General features: G+C 39.0%; 1 pseudogene; it reads right to left on the bottom strand.

Annotated features, from left to right (window-relative positions):
* Positions 1–3443: 3443 nt before the first annotated feature.
* On the bottom strand, positions 3444–15549 carry LOC115052325 (uncharacterized; annotated as a pseudogene).
* Positions 15550–26355: the final 10806 nt, after the last annotated feature.

The following is a 26355-nucleotide window of genomic DNA, read 5'->3' as shown; positions in this document are numbered from 1 at the left end:
GCATTTCTGTGTGGAGTTTCCTCCACTTAATCTGGTTTCCTCCCACCATCCAAAGACATACATTTCTCAGTTAATTAGTGACTAAATTGTCCGCAGGTCTGAGTGTGAGTGGTTGTTTGTCTTTGTCTGTTTCTATCTGTTTGTGCTGTGATAGACTGGTGACCTATGCAGGGTGTAAACTGCTCTTGCCAGATGTGAACTGGTATTGGCTCCAGCATCCACCTCAGCCCAGAAATGGATAAGCAGGAGAAGATGAATGAATGAATGAGACATCCGATGCTTCATGGTTGAGATGGCGCACTTTGGCTCTGATACCCTTTCATCGCCAAAAATATGATGGTCATTATGCACACAGTCAAATTTTGGTTTCAATAGACAACAGGTCCCCTTTCCACAGCATGAGATAGGTGCAGTTCCGTAGTCCCTTTTTATGTTTTTTTTTTTTTTCTTTTTACACTGCATATGTATACACTGAACACCCTTGATTGTTGTTGATTTGTGTTTTCTGCAAAAAAATATATAATTTTTAGAGAATTCCTGTGCTATCATAGGGGTCGTTGCTTAACCATATTTAGTGACTGGGAGCAATAGACCTGAAAATCACAGAGCAAACAGTGTCTTGACAAAGGGGTGCCTGCTTCTTAAATTTAGGACTGATACTGATTACAGCAGATAGAACTCGACTCTCTGAGCTCAGCCAGCTCTGGTTCGGAATACAAACATGCTACCTAGATGCATGGGTAACCATTGCCCCCTGCTGATCACCATGCACACTTGTGGTGCTGCTTACAAGCCAAAATTATTCTGGATTTGGGAAATGCGAATATAGGACTACATTCATTGTAGACACAATTTAATTTCCTACTAGTAGAAACTTGTATAACCCCTTTATCCATGGCTACAGGAAACTGAAAAGACAACAACAAAGTAATAAAAAGTGGGGTTCATTTCAACATGAATTTAGGGTTAGAATCTATAAAATTTTATATTGTATTAGGGTTAGTTAGTTTTTTGAAAATTTTAATTATTCATTTAACACACACGCTTCACATAGACAGATAATTAAACTATCCAATATTCAAAATTTATTGTTTATAGACAAATTTACCATCAAGCTTTAAAACAGTGTTTAAAGCATTTGCTGTAAGTTTCAAAAGAATGTGCATGTATTTAGACATCACGTGTGGAAACTCCACAAAGACTCACACTGGGGATTCAAATTGAGAATCTTTTTGCTGCTGGACAGCTGTTTTTTGCGTTTTTGTTTGTTTGTTTGTTTTTTGTAATTGAATCATATTCTGTTTCCATTGATCCAAGTATTTAGGGAAGATTGTGAGGCAAGTAGGGGAGTGGGAGTGGAACTGACCTGACCTGTGGTTGCCATCCATGGTACAGTTTGTCAATAATGGACTAGCCACATCCAAATTATACCCTATTTAATGGACCATTGACCTCCAAATTGGACCATTAGTTAAAAACATTAACACCATGTTGTATAATACAAGACGTGAAAATAGACTGAGATGATAAATTCATTATAAAAACATTTACATTTATATAAATCAAGTAGTGATTCACTAGTGGAAAACTGGTGAACCAGCGATGGTGTTACAGTCACTGGCAGTGAAAGCTAATGACTGTAATGGTTCGTATGGTCCATTCCAATGGAGGAACTTCTGTAGCTGCTGAAGATATCTGTGCTGGTTCTGATAGAAAGCTGTCTAAAACAGAAAGTGCATCACAGGCTGGAAAAGCTGCAGATCAGGCAAGGAAAACTCCTTCTGCAATATGTTGCTCCCTGTCTCACCGCAACAATAGCTTTAAAAATTTAAATTGTTTGTCTCTTGTCTTATTCTTTTCCTTTTTTTCCGGTGAGAAGTGCATTGTATTCTATTCTATTCTATTTTCATTCATTCACAGGTTTGATGGAAATTCAGGTTGTGTTTGCAACAGGTTATTATGATCTGTTGTTACATTTCATTGCTTAGAAACAATAGTAATAGTAATAGTAATAATGATGGTAGCAATGTAGTTGTCATGGTCTGGGTTTTTGTGTTTGTATCTCTTTTTTTCTTTTGTGTTATTTTTGCAGGGTGTGTGGCAGGGGGCGTGGCTGGCCAAATTCTACCTTCCCAGGCTTCCACGAGGCACACCTGTTTCCCATCTCACCTTCATCAAGCTCTCCATAAAAGACTGGTTCAGATCCCACTATGCTGCCAGATAGTTCTGCCTTGTTGTGTGGTGTGCCTCATGCCTGACTTTTTTGTTTATATCGTTCCTGTGGCCGGCCTGCCTTCTGCTGCCCCCCTCTGGATTTTGTTTATCTTCTTGAGGGGCTGGTGTTTTTGTGTTTTTTTTTTTTTCCTATTGTGAACAAACTGACTATTAAATACCGGAAGACGACTCCCGCTTCCCTTCTCATCTCTTGCTACTCTGATCCATATCTAAACTTATTACCACATCACAGTACTGATGTAATTGAAAATGCAAAATGATGGTTGGCTAATTACTTTTGAATATTGTCCATTGTAGAGCAAGTTAAGAAGGAAGGGCGAAATTATAAAACGAACCATTGCATTTTTATTTATCCTCTATTAACACAAAATTATGCAAAATTACAATGTTATATCACCCTTTGACCCCTGAATTTATTTATTTATTTTGTATTTTTGGTTTCAAGCAGATGCTAAATTAACAAGAGATTGTTAATTTGACTATAGTACATAGAATAAATATAAATGTAGCTAGTATGCAAATTAGTGACAACAGGCAATAATAACCGGTCCTATGAGAAACCAGTGCTTGCAAAAGGCTCTTTAGGCATGCATCGAATATGCACAAGCAGGCATTGGGGAAATAAATACAATATCTTGGCTGGATCCTGAATGGAAGCGGTTAGATTTTTTGCAGGTCAATGCATGAAACAGAATCACATGACACATTTACACAAAGGCTTGAGTTTGAGGTTTACGGCCCATTTATACAATTATTCGAATGTCATTCTCCATTGACTTCCAAAATTTACCACCAATACTCCAGTGCTGGCCATCATCATCAATGCTGGAAAGGAGCAGCAGCAGCACATGAAATAATTATGTAAGTCTTAATGGCTGTATGGAGATTTTTTTGAAAGAAAGTAATTTTGGGAGCATTTTAGAGTTTAATGTTTCAATTTATTCTTTGAATTAATGAAAATGACTGAAAAGAAGTCGTTTTATGGCTGTAATCAGCAATCACTTACAATTTCTAAAGATAGTATCATGCACTTTTTTATAGGGGTTAATAAACTAATTAATAACCATTGCTAATTGTACACTTTTTTTATTCCATTTTCTCCCAATTTAAAAATTTGTTTTTAATACTAGATATTGTGATATTACAATTTCACAACTCCAACCCACTGCACCACAGCTTCTTTCACCTGCTGCTATGATTTGCTGGTTTCAAGGGGAATCAAGCTTCCTGAGGTTCTGCTGAGTTTTCTGAGCTCGTCTGAGTCTCTCCTCAAAGAAACTCTGTTGGTGCTGATTTCTATGATCCAACCTGATAACCCACTGCTCCTTCAGCCTGAAGAGAAAGAGAGACGGGGAGGGAGTAGTGAAGACATGGTTGTCTTTTTTTTTTTTTTTTTTTCAGTTGATACAAATTTATGTATTATTGCTGGTATGATGCCTTTATACGTCAACATATTCTTTGTGACACAAGCACAAGCAAATTGGTCAAATTGGCCTTGGAATTTGCTGGGGTTGTAGTCACACAAATAACACTGATGGACTTAGTAAAAGACATTGACAGAGCAGGTAAAGACACTGGAGATTGGAGATGGAGTAAGGCACAGTGATGAAGCAGTGATGAAGCAAAATCTCAAAAGGTGGAATTCTTTTGAACAATTTGATGTCAAATTAAACAGCTGATTGTAGTTTACCTTTGGCTGAGCTATGTTGACCTCAGACGTTTTGGTACCTAGGGTACTGATTATTTCATTTCAACTGAGACTGGTATGCATTTCCTGATGAAGTTGTATATATATGGTAATGTTTCCCATTTCTAAGTACTCACAACAGTAAATTTGTTTGGATAAGCCATACATACATAGATCATACATTTTGCTGTCACTATATGTTTTATATTTATGTATCTTTTATTGTCGTATTGTCTTATTGTGTTGGTTCTGGGTTCAGCTTTTGCCCAACAACATGTCGCTAATGAGTGTATGAGTTGCACATTTTGGTTGCCACTTGAACTAACAATGTGATAAGGCTGCCAATCTGCTGACAACTGCAACACATTTTTTTATTCCTCACTGCTTTGAAGCAATCTTTTCCCCAGTTTCATTTCCACCTTTACCTGAATCTTGATTCCCTTTTCCACTGGTCAAAAACTCCCCTATACCTTGGACTTTTTTGGAAATAGAACAGTCTGTGATCTGTATAAGACTCCAGAAATATCAGTATTTTGGGGGTATTTACTGGCATTAATTTAAACATCACTTCTTTCAACAAGTGACACTTTTACTTTAGCCCCCTGAAGTAGTTGCCCTAAGAACACAGACACATACCAGATACCCTTTCGTTGAGAGTAAGTTTAAGCTCTAATGTAACTTTTTAAACACCTTACTGATTGATTGATTGATTGATAAGTCTCACAGACGCAAAGCCGATTCTGGAATGATATGGCACACTATTGGTCAATGGCACCCATGTTGACAGTCTTTGTTATACATGACAGTGTTCTCAATTTCTTATTTTGACTTGAAAGCTGATTATTTTGAAATGTAGGTGTGGATTCCTTCATGTACACTGAGAAAAATATGACCAATGGTTACTTAAAAAAATTATGGCAACAAAGTCACACATAATATCATTGAATAGATTTTAAGTTCTACAATTTCGATTAAAAAATATTGAATACATTAACTTAACTTTAACAAAAAATAAAATAAAAATAAGCGCATGTTAATAAAAGCAACAGTTGAAATGTGTTGGATTTAGTCAGCACACCAAATGATGAGTTATATTGCCAAAAAATATTTAGTAAATCCTAGTCAATTTCACAAGCAAAGCTGATTTATATCTGAGCAAAAATTATTGAGATTTACTAAATATCTAGGGGAAACTAATTCATATTCACTGATAATCTCGGTGAAATTGAATTCCATTTATTAATTATATGGTTGAAATTGATTTTCATTTACTAAATATCTGCATAAAAATTATTTGCATTAAGTAAATAAAATTAATTATATCAACTCATATTCTAGCACATTGTTGCTTAATTCAACACATTTACACTGTTGTTCTTATTTATCAGTACCTAAAATAATTGTTTAATTTTAAGTTTTAATTTGCATCACAGGATTTTAAATCTATTCAATAATATTGAATGTCACTTTGTTGCTATAATTTTTCTGTCTAATTTACCCAATATCCTGACCAAACTTGAGTGAACTGTGGCATCAAGAAACATCAACAGATTACAATGCATAAAACAGCAGCAGATCAACATTTATTTATGCAACTTTTTAAAACATTTTTATCCAGCACCCAGCATGTGCAAAATGCCAACATATAACAATAAAACAGAGAAGGGGCAATATATATCAGTATCAAGTCAAAAACATGATGCCACTCCGCTCAAAGTGTGGTTAATATGATTTTTTAAAACAATCACATGAACAACAATTAACTGGGACTCAGTTAAGCCTGCTTCAATAATTTTTATCAATCATATAAATGTACACTTTATGTTTAAAGGGCATGCAGAGCACAGAACAAGTATGCATGTAAAGGTTAACTGGGGAAAACACCTCAGCCATTCTGCATGACAAAATGTGAGAGACGAGCAAGACCCATGTTGCATAAAAACTTCTATTTTCTTTTGTTGTATTTTTATGCTACATGATGTCACTGTATTGGGGCCCTTGACTCCGTGACATTTATTTTCTTATTCTAACAATAAGTTGAAAGACAGAACTCAACAAAAAACAGATTATGTGAAGTGCAAATGATATGTTATAACTCACCAAAGTTTTGCAGCCTGCAGATCATCACCCTTCAGTGGTGAAGCCTGCAGGGACCGTCCACAAAATGTCACAACAAGGGTCATGTGACAGACACGAATGTACCTCAACCTGAACAGATGCAAAGCCATGTAACAGGCCACATTACCACATATGACAACAATGGGTCTGTCCTTTAGAAAGGGTGGTTCTTGAATGGGTGATACCATCCAATGGCATGGAAGCATTTTACAACACAGAAAAAAATCAACATATTAGAACTTGTAATGTACTGCAAGAAAAAATACACATGCAGAAACTTCACGGAAACTCGGAACTATCCAGCCCGAGGAGAAGTTTTTGAAACACTTGTACATGTACTTGAGCTCCTTTGGATAGGCAAGATTCACAGCATACGCCAACCCAACAAGCATGGAGCAAGCCCTTGGAAAGTTACCCAGAGCAGTAAGAACTTTTACGCCCTCCACCACGATACCGATGTTGTCTGGATCCTTTGACGTGTTAGCTTTGATGTTGTAGATCTTCAGGCTTTTAACAGCAAGGTCCTGCGACACACTGTCTTCATCAGCATCCTGTAATAGCAAGAACATTGTGCATATCAAACAGTGCAGCCAAAGGAGAAGGTCCTATTTCCCAAATTGCTTCCAACTGTTAGGACAAGAGAATCTGGAGTTTGTCATAGCTGTTGCTTGTAATGCACTCTATTTATGTCAGTGTTTTAGACAAATCTGAGAGAAAACTTAAAAAAAAAAAAAAAAGGTACATGAAAGCATATTTTCACACCAGGTAAATTGAAAATGATCCAATCAGTTCACCAACAAATCAAAACAATTCAATCACACAATGATGGGCTGAACAGACTTACAGTTGTAAATATTTGTAAATGAAATTTCTGAAATGAAATCAATCCATTACTACATAATTTCTTCCTGTCACTGTATTGATGAATATCTTATTCTACATTTGCAAAGACAGGATGGTCACCTGTCAACCAACCTGTATAACCACGCTTATTTTAGTGTTTCCATTACCATGGAACGGTAACCGTTTCATGGTAACCCGTTACCATATTTGTAGCCCTTTTGGTTGGGGTACCTGCCGCTTCTATCTTCTGTTTGTATTTTCTCAAGAGGAAAATATTGGAACCTGCTAACAATGGAGTGTGGACTGCTGAAGAGGTACAGGCACTGCTCTGTATCATCGTGCAGCAGGAGCTTGATGGCGCAGTGCCTGTACCTCTTCAGTAGTCCACACTCCACCTACTACTGTAAGGGTTCCCTATACAATGGAACCGCAAAGCTACCGCTAAGTTACCGATCCGAACCATTACCATACCGAGCCGTACTGTACTGTACTGTACTGATAGTGGAAACAAGACTTATGTGGCACTGTAAGTTCATTCCTGAAGCTTGAAGTCTTCCACAGCAACTGGTTCAACTCTGCTCTCCTTTGCTTATTTAAGAAGTTGCCTCAGTCTCTCTGTAAAAATGTCTTTGTATTCACAAAGCAGCTCTTTTGCCAGCATTTCTTAGCTAGCTTTTAGGGACAAATTATAGACTTTAAAAAAAACATAAGACTTATAAAAATACAGCTATTAGGTAAAGCATTCTTAGGAAAAATATTACTTAAACTACTGACAAGTTTTAAATTCTGCCAGTTGGTGAAATCAAATTGAGATAGTAAGCATTTAATAACATCTCCAATTTCTGCACTAGCACTTAAAAATTCCTTCATGGAAAACAAAACATTTTAAACACACTTAACAGAGGACAATGATGTAGCTTGCCAAGAACTACTGGGAAAAATATAGTTATTGACTATTTTGTGATTTGACTTTCCCAAGACACCAAGTAGAAGAGATGAGAGAGATCACCTTCTTTGTATTTTAACATGTACTTCAACTTACATCGTACTCTTTTAAGAGTTGATCTGTAGATTCCCCAAGGTACATCATCAAACATCGAATGACAACATCTCTGGTCATGTTGATGTTAGGATTGCTTGGAGTCTGAAATGAAAAAATATAAACACCAGGTGGTTTATATTACTGTTAATAAGCCTCTATCAAGGATCCTTCCTGTGCCGTCTCAGGGACCAGCATAATGAAACACTAATGAAACAAATTATCATACTTTTCATACTCCATTTATAAAGAGGCACACAGGCTAACTTTACCTCCTGTAAATTTAAGTAATGATATTCCAGCAGTTTGATCACAAAATTCCTAGAATAAAATATTAGCAAACATAATGCTTCAATGAAGGATACCTTGAGTAAGATAGCCTGCAACATCAACCCCATGCTTCCACCCTTGGAGTTGAAGAGGTTCAGAAGCCGGGGAGTATATTCATCCAGCTTGACATGAACTTCGATTCAAGATGCACCATTGTGATTCTGTGAAACTCATCCTGGATCTGAAAGACAAATCATGAAACCAGTTTTAAAGCCTCAAATATTGCAAACGTACAGTTTTATGTACTGTACGTACTGTACTGTTTTTACATTTTTCAAAAGGAAGAAGCAACCTACTTCAGATCATCATTTCCACATCATTTTACAACCTCCATGTTAGTCAATTGTTTACCTTCTGGGTTAGACTCTACAGCATGTTAAATGGGTCATATTATGAAAAAAAAAAAAAAACTTTTTTTATTTGGGTCTCTGATATGCCTCCTGAAATAACAACAATTGTAACAAAATCTGTAACTGCCGCTGCATCTTTCTCCACCCCATGGCTCACTAGGTAGCTGAACTCTGATTATAGTAAGAGGTGTGACACTTCCGATAGTCTCTAAGAAGCTGGCCAATCACAGCAGAGTGGGATTTTTGGAAGGGGGGGCTTCAGGCTCAGTGAGACAGTGGGCCTGTATCCATGGCTTGTTCAGCTGTAACTAGTAGCTTTTTCATCATAAAACCATGCTGTTTGTAAATACATCACAGATATGACAATATCAAACTGGGAAAGGGGTATAATATGACCCTTTTAATAAAATATTTCAGTTAGATTACTAACTAAAATAAGTAGTTCCTCTATTATTTAAAATTATTCCTATTAGAAACTGTATAACCATGTAATGCAACAAAAACTATATCATTCTAAAATTTGATCTAGAAAATAGATGACAGTAACATAATACATTTTGTATCTAAGAGCTAAATGCAGAATAACACAATTGATTCAGGATATTTCTAATTAGCATGCACTTGTAACTCACATGAGATGTCTCAAATAGAGCGGGCCATCTGGCTTTGATGTCCTCCATGCTGGGTGATTGGTTGATGATTTCGTTTCTTCTGTGTGCAAATGTTTTGGCCATTTTTTCTTTTTTTTCTTTCAGTGCATTGCATAACACCTCAGGAACACCATAGCCTCTGAGTTTGGTGCGATAATTTGACATCTTGTATTTGAGGCTTTGCTGCCAGCCATAGTAACCTGCAAAGGAGCCGGGTTCCTTGAGACAAGGAGATTTATTGACAAGTGCTTCAGCAACATCACTTATCTGTGAACCTGATGGATAGGCTGTATATACACATACAGTTTCAGCCAGCTTCTCAAGTATGTCTGCCTTGATCTTAGAGGTAGTCAGAAGTGTTCCATTCTTCTTGTAGTCCTCATTGGCTCTTTCAAGGTTCATCTCAGTTTCGTATGCAAACTGTGGAATGGGGAACTGCTTTGGCCATGGCTGACAACATTCTGTGGTACTTCGCCCAGACAGTATAATGGTGTCCTGTGAAGAAGAATTTCCAGCAGATAAATCTGCATTTGATGCAGTTGACTCTGGATTTGATGCAGTTGACTCCGCAAACGATGCAGAGTCACAGTCAGTTGATTGTTGAACAAAGGAGCTGTCCAAACTTTCATCAACTGGATACAAGTTCAGAAGAATCGGAGCAGTGCGAACAACCTTTATGGTGTCTTTGTGTTTGATAAGGTCACTGTTGTGAAGAGTAAAGTAATCTTCAAATTCCAAGTCCAAATACTGAAGACCGAACTCAAAAAAAATCCCAAAGGTCTCCTTCACAATAGTTTGCAGCTCCTCCACAGTGGGCGGGATTCCAACATCTGTATGCATATGGCATGCCATCATCATCTGATGTCTTGTAGAGAGGGTCACCAACACATTTCTGAAGTTCTTTGTGTGCCTCACAACTTTCTTGAACACCAACCAGAGGCCCATACTCTTCAATCAATGTAGGGTAATGTTCTAAAAAATGGTGTTTGGGTGTCAGTGTCTCTTCTGGAAAAACTGTTAATAATCTGTCACGATGCACAGATATTTTAAAGTCAAGGTATGCAATAGTTTCAACTGTATGAACACGGGCAACCACCAATTCAACTATGTCTTTTAAAGTCAGAAGAACTTGCCAGGCAGAATCATCCTCAGGTATGCGTGAACCAACAATGAGTAGCAACAACCGTATTAGGGCTCAATTTTTCATGGGCATTACCACCTATAGTTCTGCGACGAACATAGTTTTGAGGGACTGCTTGAGGGCTGTTGGCTTGGTCTGAGCCCTTATAGTGAAAACGTGTAATTAACTTGTTGAGTTCAGTCAAATGAAAGTACTTCTTCTTGGTGAAAGTCTGAAAATACAATGCTAGTTCTCTTGGAACTATGCCTTCAAAAAGGTCATGTAGTGCATCTGGTGGGTACCCAGATACACAATGAAAGTAATTAAATTTATCAGTCAATGGACACGACCGCTTAACACCAAAGCAATGGATTAAATTAGGATTTTCTCTCACAGTTTGCACATGCAAACTATGGTCCTTCTTTGTCCGAGGTGGAAACACGCCAGTCCGCACTTCGTGTGTCTGGTACTCTGAAGAATGAAGAATGTACGGCCCAGTGAAACTTTCAACTAGTCCACTGATCGAATGCACACAGAGATTATCGCCTACAACACAGTGTACAGTTCCTTTAACACTTTTTCCAACACTGGAAATGAAAATCCCGTCCTGTTCTAGAGTGGCAAGATCTTTCAAGAGGGGTTCCAGAACTGCTTTGTACTGTACTTTGAACTGTTTGACATTAACTTAACTATTAACTTAACTTAACTGTATGCCTATGAGAAATCTGTGATCAGTATTTCTATATTTTCTGCTGCTTTAATCTCAAATTGAGGTTAGAACTACAGGTTTTGAACATCACTAACAATTTAAACTGTAGTAGATAGAAAAATTGTTATCAATTTCTTCTGCAATACAAATGGTGTCTTTAAAGAGACCCAACCTTTATAAAACATGTACTGTATGTGAAATATGGCATCACAGCATATGGTATATTACGCATAATGTAGGTGTGATACATACTTGTTAAGAACTTTTAGTCAGATTCTTCATGTATCTGGAAATAAATTCATATCAGGATTTAATTAACAAACAAACACACACACACACACACACACAACAAGGAACATATTAGCAGTAACTTAAACAATCAAAATTTACACGTGCTTGAAAACTGAGGAAAAAACCGAGAAAGGCCGTTCGTGCCATCTGAATGTAACTAACTTAACATTAATGGAGCGCCTCGGTGAGAGCCGGGGAATTTGGGATTAGCAAAACACCGGCCATTGTGCTCAAAACACATTATCAGACGTTGATGAAAATAATGCCAAATTAAAATAAGAAAGACGAAACAGCACACTTTGTTTCAAAATGTGACGACACAAAAACGACAGATTTTACTTCCGAAATGTTTAACTGTTTAGCTGTTAATTATTCTGCTGCTACTTGAGTAATAATGTTACTCGAGTACAATTTAATCGTGAAAACTAAATGCAGTAACTTTCAACGAAACTCCTCGGTTGATTACTCACCGTTGAGACAAACGTTTGTTCCTCCATCACGGTGTCGGCGCGTGATAGCTTGCTTGTGATGGTGGGGAAGGGGGAGCTTGGGCTGAGACCAGTAAACTAAATTAAATAAAAGATTAGCTTGTATTTTACGGCCATTATATAATGGTATTGCATTACACTTGGGAAAGTCACATTAAATTGTGACACAGAGTCTACTATTTCAATCATTGAATGCTTTAAGTCAAAATTAAGTTATAGGCCCAGTATTAGTGATTCAAAGTCAGCCTGTGTCGTCTTTGATTTGACTAACAGTGTGGTAAAGTTGGCATGTTTGGTAATTTGCAGTAACGCAAAACAATGTTTAACTGCTACAGACACTTGAATTGTTTGTAAGAACAATTAAACAGATCTTACCTTTGCAAACAGTCGTCTGTGAAATTTGGCAGATGGCAAATGGCAGACTTAATGTCCGTGTGATGAAAATTGCCTTGGGCGGGATTGTAGGTGATTAAAATTAGGACTTCCCAATGAGTTAAATGTATCAATTTCTGCACTTCTGACTTTCCTGATAAACATAATTAAATTCTACTCAGTGATTCTCAGCTGATTTTATCAAAAAAAAAAAAAAAACTCAGTAAAAGGTAATTAATAAATTATTCAAATTTGGTGAAATAACCTCAGTGTGATTCCAAACTGTGCACAGTCTTTTTTATTATGTATAATATATATAATATATAATATATAATATATATATATATATATATATATATATATATATATATATATATATATAATATATATATATATATATTATATACGTTTACTCTTATTTATTTAGTAAATATTAATTAACCCTGATCACAGTTTTTGCAGTGTATATACACATTAATCCCATTTGAGCTGTCAATACCTTTCCTTTTGTGTTCTTTGTGTAAAGTATTTGTTTTATATCAGCTACCTGACTATGTGCCTGTATAGATATATATAAATAAATTACTTTAAACTCAACTGAAGTCATTGATATTTGTCTATGACAAAACTGCATTTTGTGTTCAAATCAAATCAGATGAGATTTATTTGTATAGCGCCAAATCAGGCGAGTTAGGTCGATGGAGGTTGTTGTCTTGGTGTTTCCTTCATTGGAGACGATTAAACCAGAGTAGTAGTTTGATTTGGCATGAGCATTAGAGTCCTTGTAGAGTAGAATATGGGTTTTATGGGAGTTACTCAAATTGTCAACCTCTGGCTTTCATTGTCCGGAGCCCAGGGGTATACCAGGGGACAAATCAAATCAAATCAAATCAAATTTATTTGTATAGCGCCAAATCATAACAAAGTTACATCAAGGCACTTTACATATAGGGCAGGTCTAGACCAAACTCTTTATAAATTTATTTAAAGAGACCCAACAGATGCCCCGGTGAGCAAGAACTTGGTGACAGTGGCAAGGAAACCTCAGGTAGAACCAGCTCGGGGGCGGCCATCTGCCTCGACTGGGTGGGTTGAGAGTGGGAGAGAGAGAGAAGCAGGGGGTGGGAGGGAGGGTGTAGGTGTAGGCAGGAACATGATGCTGCATGACGTTCACGTAGATGATGCTGTAATATGGAATTCATGAGGCTAAGGGAGCAGCAGGCGTTGCAGGAACATAGGATGGTAATGAGTCACCACTTGCAGGATGAGGAAAGGGAGAGAGAAGAGGAGCTGGGAGAGACGGAGAACAGGGACAGAAAACATGGTTGGTAAATGCAGTACACGTGCTTAGGACTGGGAGAAACAGGGATTTTTTTAAAATGGTTATTGTCAGCGCATGCAGGTGATGGCATAGCTAAAGAGTAGATGGACTTCAACTTATTAACTCTGTCAAACAAAAAAGTTTTAAGCCTGGTCTTGAAAACTGCTAAAGAGTCCGACTCCCGGACCGATACTGGAAGTTGGTTCCATAGAAGAGGAGCCTGATAACTGAAAGGTCTGCCTCCAGATTTACTCTTGGACACTCTAGAAACCACAAATGAATCTCCATCTAGAGAGCGGAGTGGCCTGCTAGGACAGTAAGGAACTATGAGCTCTCTGAGATGTGATGGAACATGGCCATTATATGTTAACAGAAGGATTTTAAATTCTACTCTATATTTTACTGGCGCCCAATGAAGAGCAGCTAACACGAGAGAGATGTGATTACTTTTCCTAGTTCCTGTTTATATTCATGCAACAGCGCTCTGAATCAACTGAAGGCCTTTCAGAGATTTGTTTGGACATCCAGATAGTAATGAGTCACAGTAGTCCAGCCTAGAAGTTATGAATGCATGCAAGTTTTTCTGCATCATCTTGAGAGAGGATGTTTCTGATTTTCCTAATATTTCTCAAGTGGAAGTTGGAGCTGCCTTACTGACTTGTTTTATGTGAGAGACAAAGGACATGTCCTGGTCAAAGGTTACTCCAAGGTTTCTAACCGTGGAGCTGGAAGCCAAACTAATGCCGTCCAGACTGATTAGATGATTAGATAGCGTTTCTCTAAGGTGCTCCGAGCGGAATACAACAACTTCAGTTTTGTATTCAGTGGGAGTTAAGCAGTAAAACATTTTTGCTCATCCAGACTTTTATGTCTTCAAGACATGTCTGCAGTTTGACTATCTGACTGACTTCATTGATAAGTACAGCTGAGTGTTGTCTGCATAACAGTGAAAGTTAATGCTGTGTTTCCTCATAATGTTGCCTAGAGGAAGTAGATAAAGTGCAAAAGTGATTGGTCCAAGTACCGAACTGTGAGACTCCATAATTGACTACAGTGCATGAGGAGGAGCTATTGTTAGCATGAACAAACTGATGTCTATCTGATAAATAATATTTGAACCACCTTAGTGCAGTTCCTTTAATGCCAATTTCATGTTCCAGTCTCTGCAGTAAAATATTATGATCTATGGTGTCAAATGCAGCACCAAGAGCTAAGTGGAGAAGTATGGAGGTTGATCCATTGTCTGAAGCCATTAGAATATCATTGGAGGCTTTCACCAGCACTGTTTGTATACAACCCAAAGATAAGGTCAAATTAATCAGATCTAGAATGAACAGCTTAGTTAAGTAAAAAATCTCTTAAAAGAGGCTAGTTGGTACTGGGTCTAATAGACCCAAAAAGAGAGTTTTGAGGAGAAATTGTTAACTTGTCAATTTCAATGCCATATGCCAGAACAAGATCGAGGATATGATTATAGCAGTGAGTTGGTTCATTCACATGCTGGGAAAAGCCAATTTAGTCTAGTAAGGAAAGAAACCCAGAACTAAGGCTGTCACTTTCTACATCTACATGAATATTGAAATATCTAGTATAATGATTTTATCTGTACTGAGTACTAACTCTGATATAAACTCAGAAAACTCTAATAGGAATTCTGAGTATGGACAGTATACTGTAACTAACAGAACTGGTTTTTCACCTTTCCAGTTTGAGTGGGAAAGACTAAGAGTGAGGCTTTCAAAAGACCTACAGCTCCATTTTGGTCTTGGGTTGATTAATAGGCTTGATTGAAATATCACAGCCACCCCCCCCCTAAACCTGTGGTACGAGGGATATGAAAATTAACATGAGGGTTGCAGTTTCATTAAGACATGCTCTTCTGCTGCAGCCAAGTTTCAGTTATACAAAATAAATAAATACGATGATAAGCTATGAGATTATTAACTAATAGAGAATTTGATGATAGTGATTGAATATTCAACAGTCCACATTTCATTGTAGTGTTATTTGAGATCGAATTTGTGGCTGTTTTGATTTCAGTAAAGTTTTTGTATTTCGCTCCTCTTCTTTTTAATTTGAGTTCAGTAACTTTTCTAAGTTTAGGTGGTCGAGGGACAGATACAATTTCTATAGACCTAAACATAGACAGAGACATTATTCTATTCTCGGCAGGTGACCACTCTGACTGAGGCACAGATGAGCATGTTAAACTACAGCTCTGCCTCCTGGTCTCGACTCGGGGTTGTCAGGGTTTTGGTTTTCTAATAAAATCGGCCATATTCCTAGATGTAAGAGCGGCCCCATCCATGGTGGGATGGACACCATCTTTCCTAATCAGACCAAGTCTCCGCCAGGAAGTATTCCAGTGATCTATGAAGTCCACGTTGTTTTCAGGACAACACCTTGATAGCCAGCGGTTAAATATCTATGTCATCACTGGTCCGATTGGGGAGGGGGTCAGAGAAAACTACAGTGTCTGACTTAGTTTTGGCAAACTTGCACACCGATTCTACATTAATTTTTGTGACTTCCGACTGGTGAAGCTGGATGTCGTTACTGCCGATGTGAATAACAATATTACCATATTTATGTTTATCCTTAGTCAGCAGTTTCAGATAAGACTGGATGTCGCCTGTGTTTGGGAGCCAAAATTTAGCAGGGGCCAATGTTAACCCTGACACCATAACTCCTGGACTTAAATCAATCATGCAGACATTCAGTGAAATTTGATCTAAAGGCAATGCTGTCAGGGATACATGTGTTATGTGAAAAAAAAGGAACAGCGTGTGTGTGTGTGTGTGTGTGTGTGTGTGTGTGTGAGCAGGTGTGTGCGCATGTGTGTTTGATGTGTGTGGCTGTGTGTCTGTCAACACATTCTGTCAAGTGTCTCTTAATCTGCAGTGATCTGCTTGTCTGTCCTCAGATATTCATACTTATCTCCAGGATTCAAATGTAGAGCTGAGTTGCTTCTAATCAAAATTCTCAGGCTACAATGCGATGACAGACATACAAGCTATAATCATAACCAAGGCATGTTTCTTAAAATAATCAAGTTAAAACCCAAAGAGTTGAATGACTATCATAACGTTTAGTTTTCATTTTCCTTTTACCCTCGGATCTAGCCGGACCCACACTTTATATAATCTAACACATGTTTCAACACGTTTCGACTATATTTTACTCACAAAGAATTGAATTGCTCAATGTTGAATTTAAATTCAGGTCAGGAAGAGTATCAATCCCTTGGGTGTAAATGTGTCTCTTTGATAACCCTCTCAAACCCTTAGAATGTCTGAGCTCCTCACCCTATCTCGGAGGTAACACACTTTTTGTTTGGGTTTGATATCCAGTATTTTTGTATTCAAGATCCATCCATTTGTCCAGATGGGCTCTTACATTCATCTTGCAAAAATGTTCTACGAGAAACTACAAATGTAGAATGATCACTTAGAGATTGGAGCATTTCAGATGACATTGCTAAATATTTTCCTACTAACCGTGCCAAAGCACTGCTCCTGATGCGGTGCTCCTCCTTGTCCATCTGCATGCTGTGCTTACTGATCCTCTGCTCCCAGAACGACCTCAGCTTCTGTTTGTCATGAATTCGCGCTGCATTCATCGTGTGATGACAGGAAATACACAGCAATCAATCAGGAATTGAAATCCACTCTGCAAAGGCAAAAAGGTTTTAATTTTTGAGCCACATAAGTTATTTAGAGATTTAAAATCTATTTCAGTAGTATCTCCATCACAGAAAACACAGATGAATGTCTTTACTTACTGTAGATTTTTTTGTTGTTGTTTTCTTATTTCCTTGTCTTGTTTTTTTCCTTTTTTCTCTCTGCTCCCCACATCTTCTTTTATTTCCTGTATTAGTGTCCTCTCAGTCCTCTTCTTGTTTGTTCTTCTTGTCTTCTTTTTGCATGTCTGTGACTTGTAACTGCACTTCTATTCTCTCTACTTCTCCTTTCTCTTATCACTTTTAACTCCTCCCCTCTTCCCACTCATCTTACTGTCAGCTAAATCACTCTCTCTTTTTTCTTCCTTGTTCTATAATAATAATACGTTTTATTTATAAGCGCCTTTCAAGACACTCAAGGACACTGTACAATGAATAATGGCAAAAATCAACATACATAAAAGAAACAAGAGTTTAATAGCAGTTAAAGTGAGTGAGTAAATTTAACAGGTTAATTTTTATGCTTGGACTTGAAGATGTGGAGAGCAGTGAGTTGGACGGAGGAGGAGAATTGAATGGAAGGTGCCGGATTGGCGATTTCAAGAAGGTCAGACAAATACAGGGGCAAAGTTGTGGATGGCCTTGAAGGTGCACAGGAGGAGTTAGAATTCGATATGTTTGACCAGGAGCCAGTAGAGTTGCCGGATGATGGGGGTGATGTGGTGGTATGAGGGGTTTTGCGGATGATATGTGGAGCAGAGTTTTGAACCAGTCTGATTTTATGGAGGGACATTTTAGGGAGGCCGAACAGAAGAGAGTTGTAGTAGTCAGTCAGGGTGTTCATAAGGCTGTGGACAAGGATTGAGGCAGTATGGGGGTTGAGAGAGGGGCAAAGCTTATTAATATTACATAGATGGAAATATGTAAACTGGGTCATTTTATTGATGTGGAATTGGAAAGACTGTGCTTTTAAGGATGACACCCAGGCTCATAAGGTAAGGAGAGGGAGAAACTAAAACTTTGTCAATGGTGAGGGAGATGGTGTCAGCTTTAGATAGTGTGGATTTGGTGCTGAGAAGGAATTCAGTTTAGTCACTGTTAAGTTTTATCAAGTTTGAAGTGGGCCAGGATTTTATTTCAGATATGCAGGAGATGCGAGAGGAGGGAGGGAGACAGGAGTATGGTTTGCAGGATAAGTAGAGCTCTTCATCCACAAAGCAGTGGAAATGAATGTTAAGTTTGCAGAAAATGTGGCCAGGGGAAAGGAGGTAAGTGCTAAAGAGAAGGGGCCCCATAACAGAACCCTGGCGCACATCTGAAGTGACAGAAGAGGGGTAGGTTTTGAAATTTAAACTGTATGAACTTAGTGTGGCCTAAGAGATAGGAGTGAAACCAATCCAGGGGAAAACAGCTGAGAAGGATGGGATGTGAGATGGTGTCAAAGGCCACACTCAGGTCAAGGAGGATGAGGATGGTGAGTAACCCAGAGTCAGCTGAAAGAAGATTGTTTGAAATTTTTAATAGGACACTTTCACTGCTGTGCCAAGGGCAGAAGCCAGGCTGGAAATGCTCATAGAAGCAGTTTTGAGTTAAATGTGTGTGTAGCTGAGTGGTGAATTTTAGAGATGAATGGTAATTTAGAGATGGTGCAGGGATTATTGTAGTTATTGGGATCTGAACAAGGTTTTTTCAGTACTGGAGTGACTGCTGCATTTTTGAATCGTGATGGAATGGCCAGTAGATAGTGAATGTGAATAATAGCAGATGTGAGGGGAAGCAGAGAGGAGAGGCAAGATTTGACCAAATTAGTGGGGACGGGATTAAGCTGACATGTGGAGGGCTTGAATTTAAGGATGAAGTCAGAGATTTTGGATGCATCAGGGAGTTGAAATCTGGACACTGTGGGAGAGATTCAATGGGGAGAGAAGCAATGGATTTAAACACAGTGCTGGTGAATATTGTGTATTTTTTCAGTGATGAACAGCATTAAAGATTTACAGGTGTCAGTTGAGTACAAATGGGGGGGTGGGGAGTTAGGTCGATGGAGGTTGTTGTCTTGGTGTTTCCTTCATTGGAGACGATTAAACCAGAGTAGTAGTTTGATTTGGCATGAGCATTAGAGTCCTTGTAGAGTAGAATATGGGTTTTATGGGAGTTACTCAAATTGTCAACCTCTGGCTTTCATTGTCCAGAGCTCAGGGGTATACCAGGGGACAAATCAAATCAAATCAGATTTATTTGTATAGCGCCAAATCATAACAAAGTTACATCAAGGCACTTTACATATAGAGCAAGTCTAGACCAAACTCTTTATAAATGTATTTAAAGAGACCCAACAGATCCCCCGATGAGCAAGCACTTGGCAACAGTGGCAAGGAAAAACTTCCTTTAAGAGGCAGAAACCTCGAGCAGAACCAGGCTCAGGGGGGGCGGCCATCTGCCTCGACCGGTTGGGTTGAGAGTGGGAGAGAGAGAGAGAGAGGCATTGGAGGCGGGGGGGTGTAGGCAGGAACATGTTGTTGCATGAAGTTCATGGAGTTGAGCTGTAATACAGAATTCATGCTATATGGGACCAGCAGGTGTTGCAGGAACATGGGATGGCGATGAGTCACCACCTGCAGGATGAGGACAGGGAGAGAGAGGAGAGGAACTGGGAGAGACAGAGACTTTGGCAGAACATGGTTAGTAAATGCAGTATAAATGCTTAGAACTGGGTGAAACTGTTGTTTTTTTTTTTTGTTTTTTTTTTAAGAAGGATGATTTTTATCAGCGCATGCAAGGAGGGAGTTAGAGAGAAAGAGGGAGAGGGGGAGAGAGGGTGACAGGGAGAGAGAGAGAGAGAGAGAGAGAGAAGCTCAGTCCTTCCCCCAGCAGCCTAGGCCCATAGCAGCATACCTAAAGAGTAGAGGACTTTTTAACTGTACGCTCTGTCATACAGGAAAGTTTTAAGCCTGGTTTTGAACGTTACTAAAGAGTCGGCCCCCCGGACGGATGCTGGGAGTTGGTTCCATAGAAGAGGAGCCTGATAACTGAACGATCTGCCTCCAGATTTACTCTTGGAGACTCTAGGAACCACAAGTAAACCTCCATCTAGAGAGCGGAGTGGCCTGCTAGGACAGTAAGGAACTATGAGCTCTCTGAGATACGATGGAGCTTGGCCATTAAGAGCTTTATACGTTAAAAGAAGGATTTTGAATTCTACTCTATATTTTACTGGCAGCCAATGAAGAGCAGCTAACACGGGAGAGATGTGATCTCTTTTCCTAGTTCCTGTTAATATTCGTGCAGCAGCGTTCTGAATTAACTGAAGGCCTTTTAGAGATTTGTTTGGACATCCAGATAGTAATGAGTTACAGTAGTCCAGCCTAGAAGTTACAAATGCATGGACTAGTTTTTCTGCATCATCCTGAGAAAGGATGTTTCTGATGTTCCTAATGTTTCTCAGGTGGAAGAAAGCTGCCCGGCTAACTTGTTTTATGTGAGGGGCAAAGGACATGTCCTGGTCAAAAATTACTCCAAGGTTTCTTACAGTGGAGCTGGAAGCCAAAGTAATGCCGTCCAGACTGATGAGATGATTAGATAGTATTTTTCTGAGGTGCTTAGGACCGAGTACAATAACTTCTGTTATGTCAGAGTTGAGAAGTAAAAAATTTCCAGTCATCCAGACTTTTATGTCTTCAAGACATGCCTGCAGTCTGACTATCTGACTGACTTCATTTGGCTTCATTGATAGGTACAGCTGAGTATTGTCTGTGTAGCAGTGGAAATTGATGCTGTGTTTCCTGATAATGTTGCCTAGAGGAAGCAGATAAAGCGTAAAGAGGATTGGTCCAAGTACCGAACCCTGCGGGACTCCATGACTGACTACAGTACATGAGGAGGAGCTGTTGTTTACATGAACAAACTGATGTCTATCTGATAAGTAGTATTTGAACCACTTTAGTGCAGTTCCTTTAATTCCAATTTCATGTCCCAGTCTCTGTAGTAAAATATTGTGATCTATGGTGTCGAATGCAGCACTAAGATCTAGAAGGAGAAGTATGGAGGCTGATCCATTGTCTGAGGCCATTAGAATGTCATTGGAGACTTTAACCAGCGCTGTTTCTGTGCTATGATGGGCTCTAAATCCTGACTGAAACTCTTCAAACAAACTGTTCCCATCCAGATGCTCGTGTAGTTGTTTTGCTACAGCTTTCTCAATGATTTTAGAAATAAATGGAAGGTTCGATATGGGTCTATAGTTTGCCAAAACATCTGGATCAAGATTAGGCTTTTTAAGCTGGGGTTTGATGACCGCAGTGCCTGAGGTACATAACCCAGAAATAAAGTCAGATTAACCAAATCTAGAATGAATGGCTCAATTAAATAAAAGATCTCTTTAAAGAGGCTAGTTGGTACTGGGTCTAATAGACAGGTTGACGGTCTGGATGATGAAACTATAGAAGCTAGCTCTGAGAGACTCAGAAGTGAGAATGATTCCAGATGTAAAAGAGGCGCCGCAGCTGATTCAGCAGTTGCCGTCTTCAGAAGGGGATTTTTATCTAACGTAGGCAAGAGCTGATAAATTCTTTCTCTGATCATGAGAATTTTGTCTGAAAAAAAACTAATAAAATCATAACTGCTTAGAGCTAAGGGGATCACTGGTTCAACTGAGCTATGGCTCTCTGTCAGACTGGCTACAGTGCTGAAGAGAAACCTGGGGTTGTTCTTGTTTTCTTCTATGGGTGCTGAGTAATATGAACTTCTAGCACTGCGGAGAACTTTTTTATACGTTTTTAGGCTGTCTTTCCAGGCTCTGTGAGACTCTTCTGACTTACTGGAACGCCAGTTTCTTTCTAATTCCCTTGATGTCTGCTTCAAGGCACGGATATGGTAACTATACCAGGGAGCCATCCTCCTCAGATTGAATACTTTCTTTTTGAGAGGGGCAGCATTATCAAGATTCGAACGCAGTGTGGCCATAGTGCTAGTCACAAGGTCATCAACCTGCGTATAGGAGAAATCCTCATTTAAATTTAGATATGGCATTGTTGGGAATGATGACCAAATGTTCTCTTTAAATTTAGCCACAGCAGCTTCAGATAAACATCTTCTATAGCTGAATTTATTCCTCAATGCTGTGGAGCCCATTAAAGTAAACTCAAATGTAATAAGGTAATGGTCAGACAGGAGAGAATTTTGGGGAAGAATTGTTAGCTTGTCAATTTCAATGCCATAAATTAGAACACGATCAAGGATATGATTGTAAAAGTGAGTGGGTTCATTCACATGCTGGGAAAAGCCAATTGAGTCTAGTAGGGAAAGAAACCCAGAACTAAGGCTGTCACTTTCTACATCAACATGTATATTGAAATCTCCCAGAATAATGATTTTATCTGTACTGAGTACTAACTCTGATATAAACTCAGAAAACTCTGATAGGAATTCTGAGTACAGACCAGGTGGACGGTATACTGTAACTAACAGAACTGGTTTTTCACCTTTCCAGTCCGAGTGGGAAAGACTAAGAGTGAGGCTTTCAAAAGACCTGCAGCCAAATTTTGGTCTGGGGTTGATTAATAGGCTTGACTGAAATATTGCAGCCACCCCTCCTCCTCGACCTGTGGTACGAGGGATATGAAAGTTAACATGGGGGGGTGTAGTTTCATTAATGCTAACATACTCATCCTGCTGCAGCCACGTTTCAGTTATACAAAATAAATCAATATGGTGATCAGCTATGAGATCGTTAACTAGTAGAGATTTTGATGATAATGATCGAATGTTCAACAGTCCACATTTGATCGCAGTGTTATTTGAGACTGAATTTGAATTTTAATTACAGTTACGTTTTTGTTTTTAGCTCCTGTTCTGTTTAATTTGGGTTTTTTAACTTTTCTAAATTTAGGTGGTCGGGGGACAGACACAGTTTCTATAGACCTAAACATAGACAGAGACTCTATTCTATTTTCGGCAGGTGACCGCTCTGACTAAGGCGCAGAGGAGCGTGTTAAACTGCGGCTCTGCCTCCTGGTCTCGACCCGGGATTGGCAGGGTTTTGGATTTCTAATAAAATCGGCCATATTTCTAGAAATGAGAGGGGCCCCGTCCACGGTGGGATGGACACCATCTCTCCTAATTAGACCAGGTCTCCCCCAGAAAGACTTCCAGTTATCTATGTAGCCCACGTTGTTTTCGGGACACCACCTAGACAGCCAGCGGTTAAATGACGACATGCGGCTGTACATGTCATCACTGGTCCGATTGGGGAGGGGGCCAGAGAATACTACAGTGTCCGACATCGTTTTAGCAAAAGTACACACCGATTCCACATTAATTTTTGTGACTTCCGACTGGCGAAGTCGGGTGTCGTTACTGCCGACGTGAATAACAATATTAGCATATTTACGTTTACCCTTAGCCAGCAGTTTCAGATAAGACTGGATGTCGCCTGCTCTGGCCCCCGGGATACACTTCATTATGGCCGCTGGTGTCGCTAACTTCACGTTCCTCAGAATAGAATCACCAAACACTAGAGTCGGCTTTTCAGCGGGTGTGTCGCTGAGAGGGGAGAACCTGTTGGAAACGTGAACTGGTCGGTGGTGAACCGGGGGCTGCTGCCTACGACTATGCCTCTTGTCTCGGACAGTCACCCAGCCGCCCTGACTAGATCCCGGCTGCTCGGGAGTCACTGGGGGGGAGGAAACTATCTTAGCTGCCGTATGAACTCGTCTAGGTTGGCCCGCACCGGCTACAGAGGGGGGGCTAGCTACACTAGCATAGGTTGGGCTAGCTAAAGTGCGGAGCCGGGATTCTAACTCATTAATCTTCGCCTCCATTTCTACCATCATCCTACATCTATGACAAGAGGTTCTATCATAAAAGGAGGCAGAAGAATAACTGCACAGGAGGCACAGAGAACAGGAGAGGAGAGGAGGAGGAGAAGGAGGAACAGAGAGTGGAGACAGAGAGCTAGAGGACATTGCTAATTGGGTAGTTTGATTAGTGGAGGAGCAGAAACGGTTATAACCTTTGGAGAAAGGGGAGATATTGACTTCTAAAACCTAGTGTTGGTGTGAAAATAATTTTCTGCCTGATTACTCGAGTGAATTAGGAAATAATAGCAGAAGAACAGTGGACACAACACAGAGATGACAAAGCACAATAGAGAGCACAACCGCCAGACAGTTGAGGAGGAGAAAACAGACCATATTTTCTTTGGGACAAGAGAGTTGAGAGTGTTTTCTAAGCTGTTGAAGTGTGCTACCAGTACATCAGGGTGGGAAAGATAGTCTGGAAACAGAAGATTGTCAATATTGGAACAGAGAGTGTCTATATTTATATCCTTAATCCTTAAAGAGGAATTTCATCAGCAGACCAGTGGAGGGGGTGAGACCAGAGCAGCAGATCAAGTCCTGAGTGTGTCTTTTAGTGCATTGGAAAATGTATGTATTAATAAAATCCAAAACTCTCAAGGCATGACAAAAAATTTCTGCCGCTCTAGTTTTTCATACTCCATTAATGAATGTTCTTGCCATAAGGTGGATGGCATCAGTTTATTGCTATAAACTTGATGACTCTGCTTTTTTGAAACAACAAAGCAGAGTCAATATCAGATTTATTTTTTTTTTTAATGTGTGAGAATGAACACATGGGTGTTCGCCAAATTGGGACATTACTTGCAAGAGATGCTGATGAATTCCATCACAGGTGACATATCACTATGATGTCACCCATGGACTTGTCACCTGCTGTTTTGACCTGCTGCCATAAAAAGAAACTATATTTAGAGGAGAAGGTGGAGCTGAGGAGGAGGCTGGGCTGGATCTAAGCTGCTCTGTACTCTATTTTGAATGCTTTTTTTTCTATAGCCTCAACATATATCACAACATGGTGACAAAGAATTCAGTGTTTTGAGAAATTTACCAGATATCTTGGCATCTGCTTTGACCACTGACTTTTTTGTCAATGTCAGTGTCTCTTACATGTCTGGAGTAATAAACTCAATTATTGAAGTTTTAAATGTAGCTGGAGAGAAGAGAGAAGATATCCTCTGTTACATATAGTGCAACACAGCAAATAAACAAGCATGGTCATCATCTCTTTCTTTGATCGATCTTTTCTTCTCAGTCTGAAGGAATTCACTCAAATGATGGCCAAATACATGACCCATCATGCATGTGTTTTTTTTTTTTTTTTGCATCTGACCATCATTTTTAATGTAAAATGTAAAAATGTTATATTCCTTTTACTATTCATCTCTCAATTGAAATATTATTCTTAACATACAGCACTGTACATGAAGATGTATGTCACTTGGCTTAACCATATGTCACCAGGATCTGATCCAGCATTTATTGGAAATCACACACCCAATACACTAGGGCCTATGTGTGTATCAATATCTGTCTCTGTCTCTGTTTGTCTGTCATGTAAGGGAAACAAAAAGAGATATAGGAACTTTCATGGGAATCTATTTATTGCATAATGTTGTCAAGCATGATTATCTTACATTTTTGTTTCAAATTAATGTCACAACTTTGTGGATCTCCCATCAACTTCAACCCCCAGCTAGTGACGATGTCAGTGTAATTTTATTTATGGAGCATATTCAAAATAACAATAGCTCACCAAAGTCCATCCATCCATCTTCTGCCGCTTTTCCATTTCTGGTTGTGGGGGTTAACCAAAGTGCTTCACAAATATCAGATGACCCGGAGACAGATAAGCAGTAGAAGATGAATAAATGAATGAACTTTACTCTGGAAAATTACCTACACCAGGCAGTGGTGGAGCCATAATGTAACTAATGGATAGGCTTGCAAAAATCTTGATGGGCCTGATTTTTTTTAAAGCTGAGATGTGCGTACAAATTATAGATTTGTATAAAAAAATCTGGCAGACCATTGTCAATTATAATACGCCTTGTACTTAAGTCAGATGAATATCTACACATATGAAAGGATATACAGCAGTCCTAGTCTACTGTATTATTATTATAATTATAATTAATTATACCGCTGTTCTGTTAAAATTCACTAAGACATGACATGATATGGAAAAAAGGAAATAATAATAAATATATTTATTTATTTATTTATTCATTAATCTTACTGGGTGGGCATTTTGTCATAGAACCACCCC

This window comes from Echeneis naucrates, chromosome 12 (genome assembly GCF_900963305.1).
Source record: "Echeneis naucrates chromosome 12, fEcheNa1.1, whole genome shotgun sequence".
Lineage (NCBI taxonomy): Eukaryota > Metazoa > Chordata > Actinopteri > Carangiformes > Echeneidae > Echeneis > Echeneis naucrates.
Note: the sequence above shows the minus strand (reverse complement) of the source record. Positions and strands in the feature narration are given on the sequence as shown.